Raw genomic sequence first — 15050 nt, 5'->3', positions numbered from 1 at the left:
CAAAACCAATAAGCTGATTTCCTTTAACTACTGAAGACCATCTTCGACCATTTTCGTGAGACTCTGTTATCTTTTTATCTGCCTGCTGAGAGAACAGAATATTTTGGGGGAGGTCTACTGAATCTCATATCTGCTCTGTTTGTTAAAGTCACATTCATGCACTCAGAATCAGATGAATCACCCATGAATCACATGGGTACTCAGTATTAGCACATGCAGTAGCCTGAGTTCAGGTATGGCACCACTATTTAGACAGTTGGAACGGGGGCTTCCCTCACAAATCCCCATCACCTTGATTTGAAGAGTTGAACTGACTAGGAATTGACAAAAACAAAAAAAACAATATGGTAAATATTTATCTGTTGTACATTCACTGTGCACTAAAATATTTGACGCATTTATATATGTTTTTTTAAGTCACACATATGCTGATTCATAAAAATCTGTTTTTTTTTCTGGATGTAAGTTTGATCTACACAGGGGAAATAAAGAGCTCTGTCAGCCACACATTTAGTTAATTATTCATCAGAATATCAAAGATGATGAAATCGTCACAGGCACAGTGAGTGGGCGAACTAATGAGGCCACCCAGGATCTCAATGAGGGGTTAAAGCAGAAAGTCTCCTACACAGCAAAGGACAACCGGATACAGAACACCTGTGGATTCAGTCACTCCTTTAGAGAGTACTCCACTATAATTATCTGTCAGGAAGGACACTGTTATGAATTGTGTGCGTGCGTGTGCGTGTGTGTGTGTGTGTGTGTGCGCCGTGCGTGCTGACAATAATTAAACTTGTTACCTGGTTTCCAGGCCAATTAGTATTCTGTGTTCAGCGAGCCTTGCAGCACCATTGACATCCTCTTCACACCGTGGCAAAGGAAAAGGCAGAAACAGAAGGTTTTCCTTAACCTGCTCACTGCTGTTAAATAATCACTCCATATGTGTGATAAGTCTGGACATTATTGTTCTACTTTGCTTCTTCACGAAGGAACTTTTGTTCACTTGTTTGGAGATCAGCACCACCATTGATCAATACTGAGATAACAGCCAATCTAAAGGCACTGATCCAACTCACACCTGCTCACGGAGACAGGGGGAAAGGCCCCGTGGTGAATTAGACGCTCTCCTCTTATCGCCACCACACAGTCCTCAGCCCTTCGCCAGTCTGGAGGTGGAGAGGTTCAAACCAGCGGCGTGACAACTGTGAAAGTCGAAGCTGCCGTGGAGATGATTACCTCTGGCTGTCATCGGTCATCAATGAGTATCTATACTTATTGCTATTTCTATAAAACCTGTTTTAATTGATTTGGGTTACTGAGCAATGACACAACAAGCTGTAAACACAACACTGGTGCAATAACTTTCATTTGGGGCCCCATGTCGACTCGTGGAGGAGTAACCCTTCCTGGAGGAAATATCTATCTCTGTAACTGATAAATGCTCCTCTATGTTCACCAGGTATTTTCTAACCTGTGGATAAAAAACCCCAAAATGAGCTGAAAGATGAGTCTGAGTCAGAATCATGACGAGTGACCCCTTTCACTTTTCACAAAATAATTTCACCCAATGGCTCATTAAAAATAAATAAATCAGTGCAGCTTTGAATGGATTCAATATCAAAGCCATACCTTCTTACAGACAAAAGAAATTGATCAATCATTTTCTTGCTTTTGTATCTTTATTGATACAGAACATATTTTGAAGAAAGCTCTGTAAATTACGCTGGGGCATCAACCTTCATGGTGATGTTTCCTGTCGGCCACCTTCGGTTCGTTCTCTCTGTCAGATTGTCTTGGAGGCTTTCGTTTTTTTTCATTTTGCCAGTTACTCCCACCTGAGGCGACAGCGCCACCGGGCTTTGTGTGAGGTGTTGATAAATGCCACGGCCACTCAGACTGTCAAGGGACACGGTGTAGTTCAAACATGGACAATAATGTTGCAGCGCACCTCTTTATTACCTCTGGGCGCAGGGATGGGCTCTGGTAGACGGCTGCTGTGATAATATTACATTGATGATATTATTATAATCTATGTGAAGCGTGAGTTTGTCACACACTCACGGATGTTCATTGTGTATAGAAATAGTAGAGATAATTTGACGTGGCTCCGTGTCCTTTCCATTTACAGTGTATGTTCTGATTGCACCTATGGTTTGCACACACACTCAGCTAATCTTTGCATCTCGCTTCCTACCAAAGCTTTAATTTGTAAAATCTTTTTAAATCCATCGTTGTATACACATTTCAAAACAAAAGACAAGTGACATGAAATATCCAAAACTTTGGAACTGTTCAATAAAAGAATCACTGATGGACATTGTATTGGAGGAGCAATATTTAACATTTGGCTGAACAAAAAAATTATAAAACTTAACATAGTTTATTCAGACAGAGTATTTGAACAACAGACAAGCTGAATCTTTTGAAATAGCTCGGTAATTATCAATAATGTAATGAAAAGGCAAAAATGTGATGATATAGGGCTTTTGCTTACTCTCAGCAAGGAAGAAAATTCACTCTGGAAAATCACTCTCCCTCCCACCCGAAATCAGATATGTTGATATTTTTTCGGAGGGGGGAAATTATCACTCCCAGCGCCCTCTCACTCCCACGCAGGCAAATTAGCCGTCACCGAAGACATTCAGCTTTCAGCTTTCTGCCTAAACAACTGACTGGATAGGGTAATAGATACGTAGATGACATGTCATGTGATGTGTACAGCCCCACCGTCTCTAGCCGAGTGTGCAACCAACTGCAGAAAAACAACACCTACCCCCAGAGTCAACCATTGAACAACACCACTGAAATGGCAGTGCTTGAAGTTAATTTGGTCTCTGTGGGGAAAGATGAAGTGCACCTCACTGTGCATACTAATGGCCCCGAATGAGGCTTTCAAAATGACAGAATTGCTCTGTTTTGGAGATGACAATTGAGAGATAAAATTGGTTCCAGCTTCTAGACGCCTCTCTTCCGGTGGAGATAATTATATCAATGTATTAGTACAAAACCGTAAACAAAGTCAATTTCCTCTCAGGTCTTTCTGGTGCGAGGGTTTTTCTTGCTGTAAAGCTGTCGATGGATGTTTATATTTTACTGCAGAGGGGTTTGATCTGCAGCCAGTAGAAGAAATGCTCCTCATAATCTGAATCTCACCGTGATGTTTACTGTTGTCTCAGGACCGAAGGTAAAACAGATGGATTTCCGTTGTTGCTGTAAGTCCTCATCTGTTGCAACTTTAGCGAGCAAATGCCTGACAAATCCTCCATCGACACCAGCGGGCTGACATTTATGGTTTCAGTGAAATTTCCCCACAACTATCGAATGGACTTTCATGGAAACTGGTGAACGCATTCATGTTCCCCTCTGGATGAATTGCAGTCACCTTGGTGATCCTTTAACTTTGCCTCTAGTGCCAAACTCAGGTTAAATTCTATCCAAAATCTACATGGCATATAAAAAAATAATGATATAACGATAGCAGAGTTCTCCTTTTCAAACGGTCAATTGGATCTGGTGATGTCGACCATAGAAAATTCAGCCATCAGTCAACTAAAGCCCATATACTTTTGAAATTGAATTGTGTCACATAAATAACATTCCCTCGCCTCATTCACCTTTGCAGTTATTCACTGCCTGGAAATAATATACAATATCCATGACCTCCTGTGACTATATTGTGCGCGGCTCTTGGTCGTTCATCTTGAGAACAGGTGGAAAAAAAGGTCAAATCAGATGCGCCGGCGGCTAGGCCTGTGTCTGGCTGAAGACTCCGATCTGATAACATCCTCATTAGCTGACCTCGGCCCAACGGAAACCACAGCCAAGAGCAGGAAGTGTGCTCTGCTGGTGACAGCCACCGCCTCAGGGCCGTCACGGGCCAGATGAGCCCTGGATGGCAGCTCACACACCTCTGGGCTCAATCCATCACAAGCTATCTGCAAGAAATTCAAAGTTAAGGAGCTGCCGGTGTTTGAGGATGACTTTTCTTCTTGACAATGTGGAGCAGTACGTCAGTCTAAGCATATGACAGATAGTATGTTGCACGGCTGATAACTACTCTATGTGCTGATGCTGTGCTGTAAGATTTAATCTTCTTCTCACGTATCAAACCCTGATTCTTTTCACATGAATTATGGCGAAAACCATCTCTTCTCTTTTTCTCCACCTCGCGGAGCATCACATGAATTCAACACCCAACAGGAAATCACACCCGCACATCTGGTGTTTCAGCTTCATGTGCAGACAGTATGATAACCAAGTAGAAAGCGCCGCTGTGTCAGTAACTCTGCTCCTGTATTCGGCCGCTGCATGTTTACCATCTGGTAAATCTCCTTTGGACCTCTGGTGGCAGAGATCAGTGTATAGTCTGTGTGAAACTGTGGAGGAAGACAGATCACACCTACCTCTCTGACTGATGGGCCTCCGAATTTATTTTTGCAACCAGCAAAGTCAGCATGAAGTGATGCTCCCCGACTGTGTATACAAACATGTTTGATGTTCCAGGATACTGCTGCCACTCTCCAGCTTCAGAGAGAGAACAAAAATCATTTTTTTATTTTGTTGAATTTTATAGAAATAAACAAAACAGTACAGGAACATAGGGAAAAAAATATTTTTATTAAGCTCCCTCTTCCAAATGCTAAAGAGTGGGACTGCAATAGATAATCAACCAGAAATGAATATTCAATAGTTTTGATAATCAATCATCATTTCAATTATGTATCTGGGTTAAATTACTCTTCATTGTGTTTCTCGATTTGACAAAGCACAATATTTTAAGACTCAACTTGGGCTCTTTTCTTAGTATTTTATGTAATTTCATAAAACCAACAATCAAGCAATTATTCATGAAGACTTATTGACTGATTGATTGATGATGACATTAATTATGTGCAGGTCAGGGGTATAATAACCAGATTAACTGGAAATTATTCTCTGATTTTATGTGATTTTTTCCCCATCAGTATTTCATTTGAGGCACAATAAAACACATACGTGTACAAACGGGTGAAAGTTTTCACTTTTTCTCACTCTTGACCAAAATGTGTGAAGACATACATGCAACTCCATTGTGTGAAACTGTCACAAATTGAATCAAAATCCAATTCAACTGAAATATATGTAGCAGTGAATTGTGCTTCATGTGAACTATTCTGTGAGCAAGATAAATAAATCGCCTCGGGTCAGTTTGGTATGACAGGTCCATTGACTAGCTGTTCTAGAATTCCATGATCTTCACTGGCGAAGGACGTTTCCCCAGTTCTTCCAAACATTTGGTGCAATTGAATGTTGAATAAAAATGCTACTTAGGAAAAGCTGAGTAAGCTAAGGGCCAAAGGAACGTGTGTTTCTTTTCTCAGATATGATCTGCAGATGAAACCTTTTTTTCCACAAGGTGATAACTGTTTAAAAGGATGTTTTTCAGCCGTAGAGTTGAAGGTAAATGCTGTTATAGAGCGAGACTGACATTCCTCTGCCTAACTATCAGAAAGTAGAAAAAAAGAGGTGAAAAAAGGGGTTATGTTGAAAAATATAATAATTAAAAGCGCTTTCAGAGTCGTCAGAGTGAATTCTATTAAATGTGCGGCTCTTCATTTGACCTCTCCCCTTTCACTGCTGCTGCCTGTGCTGAGGTTGTTTCCTGCCATGCCACTGTTGTTCCTACAGTGTATTTGGAGATTCGGATTAGCAACAGTGAGCTTATAACATTTGCTGATCAACAATCCTGATCATTTTTCAATTCTCCGCCCCCCCGTACAGTGAGGCCATGTGAGAATATAGATGGCCGGCTCCTGATCGCCCACCGGTCAATGTCATCTTCAATCATACACAATAACAGCTACATCGCATGGATTTCACGTGTTTTTAGGCAAACAATATGAAAGGCCAAAAAGCCTTTGTGGTACGTTTCCTGTCATCTTTCTCTCGCTCAAGTATTGCTCTGGTGAAGAAGGCAGTAAGGCTGAGAGGAAAACCGTGTAGTGAATAGGCGAGAAAGCTCCCGGTGGGACTCGCCCAGCCAGCTGGTTTCGTAGAGAGGGTGTTTCCATAACATCTGAAGATGTATTATGTATGCTTTATTTCTTTTTGCTGTTGTTTCCGAGCCAGCTGCAGGGAAATGTGTTGCCAATTCACACATTTGTCTATTTTGGTCCTGGCACTAGTTGTATGAAGCAGCCCCGCACTATGTCGGTGAGTCATCATTCGACCCTGATGAAGGGTACAGTATGCATTTGCTGGCAAATCATCATGTGATGTTACACGCTGTCCCTGGAGCTGGAAGCACAAGTTGTTTACTATAACATATATATGTATATCATTATACATTCATATATTTTTACTTTTTTGAAGCCAGAGATTTCAGGTGAAGAGCAGCTTAAGCAAAGGGCAGGACTGTGATGTGAAAATGTAATTCTCCCATGAAGCAATTAGTTGATTTTGGGTTGACCAGCTGTTAAAAGCAAAACAGAGTTCCCATGAGTAATTAATTCTCCAATGTATTTGTACACGGAGGCTTTATGAAATCTCTTTTTTAAATTCCATTTATTCCATGTATCTATCGCTAGACAGTTAAACCTTCAAAAGAAACATTACAACAAAAGAGAGTATGACACACGTGTTGTGTGTCATACTCTGTAAAGGTTAGTCAAACTGTTGTATGCCCTGGCAATCTAAATGTGTGCTTTGAAAGAGGTTTCGGAAACACTTCTGGGATTTAAACCGCTAAATCCACAAACCAATAAATCAGATTGTTTAATTATGCACACAGTGTGTAACCTTTTCCCAATGGAGGAGCCGATTGCACTCCACACCCCCTTATCGCTACCCTTTAGCATATCACAGCCACAAAAATGTCACCTCCAGTATCTTGATGTGATGCCTTTTTGATGCACGTGTGACAAATATCTACTGCAGATTTCTCCTCATTTTCCACAGCTTCATGAATATGACATATGAAAGGGCAATTTCATCTGCTGACAGTTTTTCTTTTCATTTAATTATCCCCCCCCCCCCCAGCCAAACAGTGTGGTACATGTCTTGGCATTGTGAACATTCACATCTTTTTGTGAGGGCTTTGTTTCCCCCGGGTTCCCCAGCACAATGTTGATATGGCACATAGTTATTCCTGCTCACTCGTTCATGCAGACTCTCTCCTCCCCCCCTATTGCCTTTCATATCTCCCAACATCCCCCTTCTGCCACCAGCACTTCCTCTCTCTCTCTCTCTCTCGCCTCCTTTCCATCCCCTCTCCAGCAGACCCATTCATCCATGGCTGGTACATTGGTGGCTATCCTGTGTGCCATGCTTGATGCTCGGCTGATCTCTGTCTCTCCCCTAAGCAACATCACAGATTAAATACTTAACTTTGTTCATTTTTTTTTTCTATCTCACACTCTCTCTTGCCTGGCATTAAAAATTCATCCACTCTGTGTTGTGTTAAAAGCACATTACGCAAGACTCACCCCCCTCCCAGGCAGGAACCATTTGTCCCTCGCTGCCTGTACGTCTGTGCCCTGTCTTTGTGCGTGTGTGTGCGTGTGTGTGCGTGTGCGTGTGCGTGTGCGTGTGCGTTTTTTTCTCAGCTGAGAGCTGATGCTGCATCTGTTATATCTGTCAAATCCCAGTGGGAGGCCAGCTCAGCTACAGTGCTCAGGCAGGGAAGTCCCTCAGGTGGCAACTGGATGATACAGCAGCCTGACAAGCTAAGGTTAAGTAAGAACCTCTTGAATCAACAAACACTTGTGCCTATTGACTTAAATGCATTGTATGTTTCATATATTTTCTCTTACGGTGTGTGGGAGCTGGCTTGCCACACTGAAAAGGAGCCTGTGCGTCTTATACAGAGCAGTGCCCCTCACCTTCATCCCTGATCATCGCTGCCGTGTTTTGACCGGTCACTCTGAAGGCCATTTATCACGTTCAGATGGGCATCGAGAGGAGAAGAAAGTGCTTCTGTGTGCACAAGTCTCTCGACCAGGCAGACCTGCCTCCAGCAACAAAAGCTGACAGTGGAACCGTTTGATGCTGCCTCTCGGATGAAAGGCCTCCGTAATTGGCTGCCATTATAAACTGTACGCCATCCTTGACAATGGTAGTGGAGAAAGAAGAGAAAGAAGCATGTCCCCACTGCTATCTTTTGAAATCAAGTTAATCATTGTCTAAATTAGAACAACATTCATTTCCTGAGCTGTATTTTTTTTTTATCTACTGAATAGTTCAAAACCAATTTACCCTTTGAAAAGGCTGTTTTTATATTGGTGATTTATGTACTTTCAGGTCCCTTCATTATGTTGGGAATTACTGTTCAAGGAGGGAATTAAGTATGTTTAATTCCCTGTGCTGGATAAATACAATGTGTAACTAATATGTGTGGAGAATCCAGTTTAAAGCCCCAGTGTGTACGATTTACTGGAATCTATCTGCATTCTTGCAGTCAGTATATTATTCATTGTTACATTTTCATCAGTGTAAAATCACTAATGAAACTAAGAATTGACATTTTTTTTCGTTACCTTGGATTTCGTTACCTTAGCCTAAGATTTTGTCCCGCGCCATCTTGGTTTTTTGAAACCACAAGTAACCATATTTTGAGGAGCTGGGGATGGGCATGCCTGAGAGCTGCTCCACTGCACGTCCACCTACACCTATAACGACCTGCACCTATTGGATGGTACTAGCTGTCAATCACACACTTTCCATGCCACAAAACTTATGGTGCTTTTTCGTCTATTTTGCTTTACATATCAGACCATCATTTATGAAATGATTGTCATGCTGTATTGTACAAGACTTGAAACTAGAGATTCAGACTATGAATGGAAATTTTTTACTGACGTTATAAATCAAGTGAGAAGTAGAGTCTTCTATAGAAACTGACTTATTTTTTGCAACTAGTGGAGTCGCCCTCTGCTGGTCATTCGAGAGAATACAGGTTTTAGGCACTCTGCTTCACTTTTCCGAATCTGGTGACTCATATGTATATACAGTCAATGAGTACGCCATGTTGCACGGCCATGTTTCTACAGTAGCCTAGGACGGACAAACCAAACACTGACTGTAGACTCTTATGTGTTTTCACTTTACTGACACACAGCTTCATACCAAAGTACACACACACACACACACACACACACACACACACACACACACACACACACACACTCCCTGTTCTCAGGTGCCCTGTGCAGCTTTTTCTGTGGATTGTCATTTCAGAATTCCACATCTAACCGCGATGGATATCACAAGCCAGGCTATGACAGACTAAGGGTTTGTTCTGTCTCTTCAATCCACTACGCGTAAGACAACTCATGCTTGCCAATGAATCTCCCCGTAGACGACACCTGCCAGCTCATCCTGCCAGCATGCACTGATGTGTGGCTTTCCTAACTCGATCACGATCGTGAACACAAACACCTGCGATCTACAAAGCTGAGGAAGCTGCCAAGTTCCTCCCGTGGCGAGACGTGTTTCTCTCTTTCCGTCCCTCTCTCTTTCTCCACGTGTCTTTGTCGCCTCTTGTCACCAGGTGTGTGACACTGAGAGAAACTCTTTGGCTTATCACAAGTGGCTGAAAAGGACTATGAATATATATATATATATATACGATAGCTGTAAAAAATACTTTGTTTGCTCCACATTAAAACAAGACCACTGAGCCCTGAAATTAATAACGATGCATGCAAGGACTAGAGAATGTAGGTTTACGCTGCAGTGCAATTCCAAGAGTATTTATTAGGAAGGGGGTGCTCCACAATAGAGGAACATCTGGTCCCTCGTGGCCAATTCGTCTGCTTGAGCACCTTGCGTATTCAGTGTCCCCTTCCCTCCTCTCTTCGGCAGAAGGTGTAGTAGTGAGTGACAGTAGTTTGCTGCACGTTGGTCTGTTCCCACTCCCCATGGGTCTAATTTGTGCAAGCTGCTTTTGAATTGTTGCAAAGAAGATGCAGGAGCGAAGCCAGCTGAGGGGGCTGGGGCGTGTGGGACCTGCTGTTCCTCTGTGCCTTTAGTTCTGTTGCCAATTCATCTGCATTCTTCAGTTCTTTGCAGCACTCCCTCCTCTTTCAGTGTCAGCCTTGTGTTTGTGCTGATTTCGTGAAAGAAAGGTGAGGGCGAAGAGGTTAGTGGGGTTAATCTGAGTGCATGACGCCGGTGCCATGAGTCACTAATAAAGCTTTCATTATTTTGCAACAACATATGACCCTGAATACTCTGATTATAACTTACACGGCTTCATCACGGTATATCATACTTGTGCAACTACTTCCCCTTGTCTTTTCCTATAATTTTCTCTTCCATTCGCATTTGCAGCAGCAGCTAGTGACATCCTTCCAAGACTTTTACTAAGCCCTGACTCAGAGATTCTGTTTCTTAATGCAGAGTCCTGCTTTGCAAGTGTCATACTGTAGTTATTTTCTCTACAGGGAACAGGATAAATCAGGAACATCTGAGCCGTGCAGGGAAAAAAGTTAGAGATGAATGAGCTTCGATTTTCAAAGTGTCACTTTTGGAAAAGAAAAAAAAACAGACAACCTGTCCGTTTGACATGTGAAGATCAGTCACCTGCAATTTTAAAGGTAGCGGGGTGCAGAGCAATAAAAACGTGTCATCCCTCTACCCGAGGACAGTTCAGTTTGCCTTTGTGAGTCGCCCTTTTTCACCCGAATCCCCTGAAGCAGGATAGAGGAAGTGTCCTGACTCTGAAGCTGTAATGACATGCCAATTTACAACTCCCCAAGGAAGGAATCAGGAGGGTTACAGCATGCAAACCTAAGCTGTGACAGTGCTCAGCATGTCTCTACCAGGGTGGATGTGTAGACCACATGGATAGATGAAATGTTAGAAAAATATTAACAGGACCAAATCTTCAGTAGTTGGAGTCCAGAATCAGATACATGCTGAAATATAGGCAATGACTTGTTGCTATATCTGTAAGACAAATACAGTATACACTGCTTCAATGACCACTGAGCCTTGTGGCTGCATGTCTAAAAGTTTATAACTTTTAGACATGTAAGATCCCACCAATTGAATTGGTGACCGAGTAGCATGTTTGAAGTTCGGAACTGAGAGTAAACTGTCAAAAAAGTTATTATTAAAATGTTTACATCAATCTGGGAGGCATTACATTGCTTGGAAAATGATATCTGCTGTTGCAAACAGTTGTGGGAGGCAGAGGAAAAGAAAAAAAAACATTTGGAGCCTACTGTTTTTTGTGTGTGGTTTTATTTTTAAAGTAATGGGCTTGGTGTTGCACACAAAGTTGGTAACACTACATAAAAAAAACACCCCAGTTATTTCAAGCCATGGATGAGAAAGTAAATGAAAGCCAGAGAGAATCTGGGAGGTTTATTACAACATCTGTAATGATGCATGATGGCGCAGAATGGAGAATAAATCAAAGAGACATCCAGCAAAAGAGAATGGGAAATTAAAGTGGGTAATGGAGTGTGGGGATAAACTGGGGGAAAAGCTTGCATCAAATTTCACCATGCAGACAGAAGAAGTTGATAATAACAACAGAAGTCCTGCTGTGAGGCAGAAATGTTCCTTTCTGTCTCCTGCCTTGTCTTCTGACACCAAAGAAAGGGTGTCAGCTTGTAATTTGAATTGCTTTGTCTTGTTTTAAGCTTCATGTTTTGTGTTATCATTTTCCTTCAACTGCTTTGGAAATAGATGTCTCACCTGTCAAAAAAAGAAAGAAAAAAAGATAAAGATGCTTTTTATTTTTACTTCTTTCACCAGAAACAAGATGTATTCAGCGCCTGTTTCAACAAGGTGTGGATTTTTACACACTTAACACCTCTGTGAGGCTTCCTCATCCTGGCAGTTTCATTTAGTTGAATGTGTGCAGCTCCGGCCTGCCTTTAATGATTTCCAAGACAAATTGAGACAGCCGCTAACAATGGTCCCTCGCGTCTGTTCTCCACAATAAGCACAGGCAGTGCAAGATGTCACCCACATGACAAAATGAGCCTAACACATTTGTGAAGGTGAAACATATCACTTGGAGCAAATACACCAACATGTACAGAATAACGTGCTGAGATTTTAATCAAAGGAGACAAATTAAAGAAACAGGAGGAATCTGTCTTTTCTTGTCTTGCAGAGTTCCTTTCCAGTGCAGCTGTGTCGTGGGCCAGGCGAGAAAGCGGAGAGGGATGAGACGACACTCTCCACATTCTGGAGACATCTGAGGAGCACAGTGACCGAAACAGTTTGGCCTACGTTAAGTGTGTCACTTTTCTGCCAGGGGCAATTCAGAGTCAATACCTGCTGCTTAACATCACAGCCCCACAGCTGCCTTTGCATTCATGCAGCCTGTTACGGTGCGAGTGGTGGGAGCACAGATGGAGGGTTTGACAGGACGGATCCAAACCGAGGAGGAGATGATGGGCGATGATTAGCTGGAGTGAGAAGGATGACAGCAGGACCCAGACGGTCACCAGAAATCTCCTGACTTGGCGTTTTGTCAGTTTGAAAGGACACGCTGCCGAGGCTGTGTGTGTGGAGGTGTGGTGGTGAGTAAAAATTTTGTGCCCTGTCATTTTTGTATAGGAATCTAATTGCGCCATCATTTCATGGGTGCTCGTGTGCTATTGCCTTGGGCACTCTGAAGGCTGGAGTTTTTCATATTTGACAGAGCACCAAGCAGGTGATTGTACCTGGGAGGGTTTTGGCCGGGGAATAAAGGGAAGAAGAGACACGAGCTTCCTCTCTAGAACCTTTTGGCACTTGGGTTAGAACCTACAGTTTGAGCTACAGCACGAGCAGATACCAGGCTGAAATGAAATTTGTTTTACTAAGTGAGCATTTCTCTGACCCTACTGACCATCCTGCAGAAGCAACTTTGCCATTTGCCTTTGTGAGCCAGTTTTCAGCAGTTTAAAGTGGCAATGTGTAAAAAAAAATAATATGGCCAACTGTCAAAATTATACTCCAAACAAATAGGGGGCAGTATTTCACCAGAAAGTTGGGACATCAAGCCATGTGGTAAGAAACAAGCTACTTTCAGACATGCGGTCCAGACATTCCTCCTGAATTTCTATATGTGGAAACTTAAATGTCCGCAGATTTTGCTTCGGACATTTTCCGGAACTTCTCCTGCCATCCCCCTATAGTCAAGCGTGAATGACTGTAGACAAAAACAAAACCTGTTGGGCCTCACATTGAGCTCATCTCTTCTGAAATAGATCTACCTCAGCAAAGAGCATTCGTGAGGATGAGGGAATGATGTTTCCCACACAGGTTTACCATGCAGTCTGCTCATGTGACTCGTAGGCCGTTTTCTTCAGTTAGTGTCAGAGTGATGAAGAGCCAGCCAGTCGACACCCGATTTCTCTGCCACATTATTTCCGGCTGCGGTGGCCTAGCTGCCCTTCCGCCTCTTCTCGGGCTCATGGGACACAGGAGGGAGTCTGTTGGGTTTGCTCACAGATGACTGCTGTCTCTTAAATAATTCAGTGCAGCCACAGAAAGCACAGAGCAGTGACGGACAGAAGCACTTGCTGAGCAAAACTTATGGTACGGTATTTACCAGCAGGCTAAACCCCCGACTGCTTGTATGTCCCCAGGGTCCTGTGCAGTTATTGCAAGGAATAGGCATTGTGTGTGTGTGTGTGTGTGTGTGTGTGTGTGTGTGTGTGTGTGTGTGTCTGTGTGTCGCTCACAGCATTCACTTCTGTGTTTTCAAAAAGGTACAAAAATCCCTGCAGTGTGTGTGTATTTGTGCAGTGCTAAAAAAACTACCTTTAAAGTTGCAGACATCACAACAAATTAAAGTACAGTAAAGGTTCTCTCTGGTGAGATATGCTTCAACTTTATATCTACACCTGCAGTTTCATACAGCCCAGGGTGTCATGACTGCAAATATATCCTATTGATGCCAACACATGAAATAGAGATTGCTGCTTACTTAAGTTAAACACAAACCAAATAAATCAGTGTTCCTCTCACAAGGGTCAAAGAATTATCATTCTGCTCAAAGTTAATTGGGGAAGTCAAAGGTTTGTTGATCATCGTGAATATTACACGTGCAGTATACCTGAGTGAAGGCACGCAGCTGGGCGGACACAGTCGGGGCGATCTATACTGCACTCCTGCAGGATGAGAGTGAATACAGGAGGTTGGTCAGAGGAAGGTGCATCAAGATGTGAGTGGATGACAGGAAGGAATAACACATTTGTTTGTTTTTTGAAAAATAGCTAGAGTTCACATATCTTCTCCCCAGTGCTACAAACTTCACATGCTCGGGAGTGTTTGTTTTGGATGCGGGTGGGTACACACAGAACGTGACATTCATTAGGGGTTTTTTTTCTGTGTTCTTGCTAATGTGTTTGCTTATGCCTCAGTAGCCGTATGCCTTAAGAGTGCATTGCAGGGTTTGAATAAACATTTGAGCCTAATACTCTGCAATTAATCGAATTTGTTTTAATGGTGCTCACAAGCCCCAATGTGCTGCGCAGAAATGAGGAGTGACCGCAGAGACACGGAGGCAGGAAATCGAGCGGCAAATAAAGACGAACCAGTGGTGTCGAAAAGAGCTGCTTGTGGAACAACATGATGCTTTTGTTTGCAAGCGAAAATGTATGAAAGGAGACTAACATGAAAAGTGTTTGCGGCATGAAAGTGCTACTTAAAGCAGAAATAGGCAATTTTGTATTAAACATGTTGTTATGATATACTGGTCTCCTATAAGCCTTGCTTTCACCATCTTATTCTCTTGGCCGCCGGGATGTGGTGACCAAAGCAAGGAAGAGAATAGTGTTCTCCTGGTATCTATCACCAGTGATGGAAATGGCAGATGAGGCAGAATTGGTAAAATAACTCAAACTCGCAAAAGAAAAATAATCCTACTGACGGGAGAACAAAAGTAGGCAAAAAAGGAGAGTGATAGAAAACGAGTGAACCTTGGACGGGCCTTCAATCCTTGATGAGAGCTCCAGGACTTGAGAGGCTTCAAAAACGACAGGCAGTTTGTCTTCTTTCTACCAGATCAGTGAGTAACACAACCAGCTGACTTACTAATATTACTCGACGTTTAACTCAAGGTG

At 42.6% G+C, this 15050-nt stretch overlaps 1 long non-coding RNA gene across 1 annotated transcript; it reads right to left on the bottom strand.

The window, feature by feature from the left end:
• Window positions 1-1735: 1735 nt before the first annotated feature.
• LOC118282623 lies at window positions 1736-7521 on the bottom strand. The gene is made up of 3 exons (XR_004784312.2): window positions 7464-7521; window positions 4404-4524; window positions 1736-3935 (listed from the first exon to the last, which is right to left on the bottom strand). It is a non-coding gene; the product is annotated as an uncharacterized LOC118282623 (long non-coding RNA).
• Between the last annotated feature and the right edge of the window lie 7529 nt (window positions 7522-15050).

Source organism: Scophthalmus maximus, chromosome 14 (genome assembly GCF_022379125.1).
Source record: "Scophthalmus maximus strain ysfricsl-2021 chromosome 14, ASM2237912v1, whole genome shotgun sequence".
NCBI lineage: Eukaryota > Metazoa > Chordata > Actinopteri > Pleuronectiformes > Scophthalmidae > Scophthalmus > Scophthalmus maximus.
This window is presented reverse-complemented; position numbering and strand designations above follow the sequence as displayed.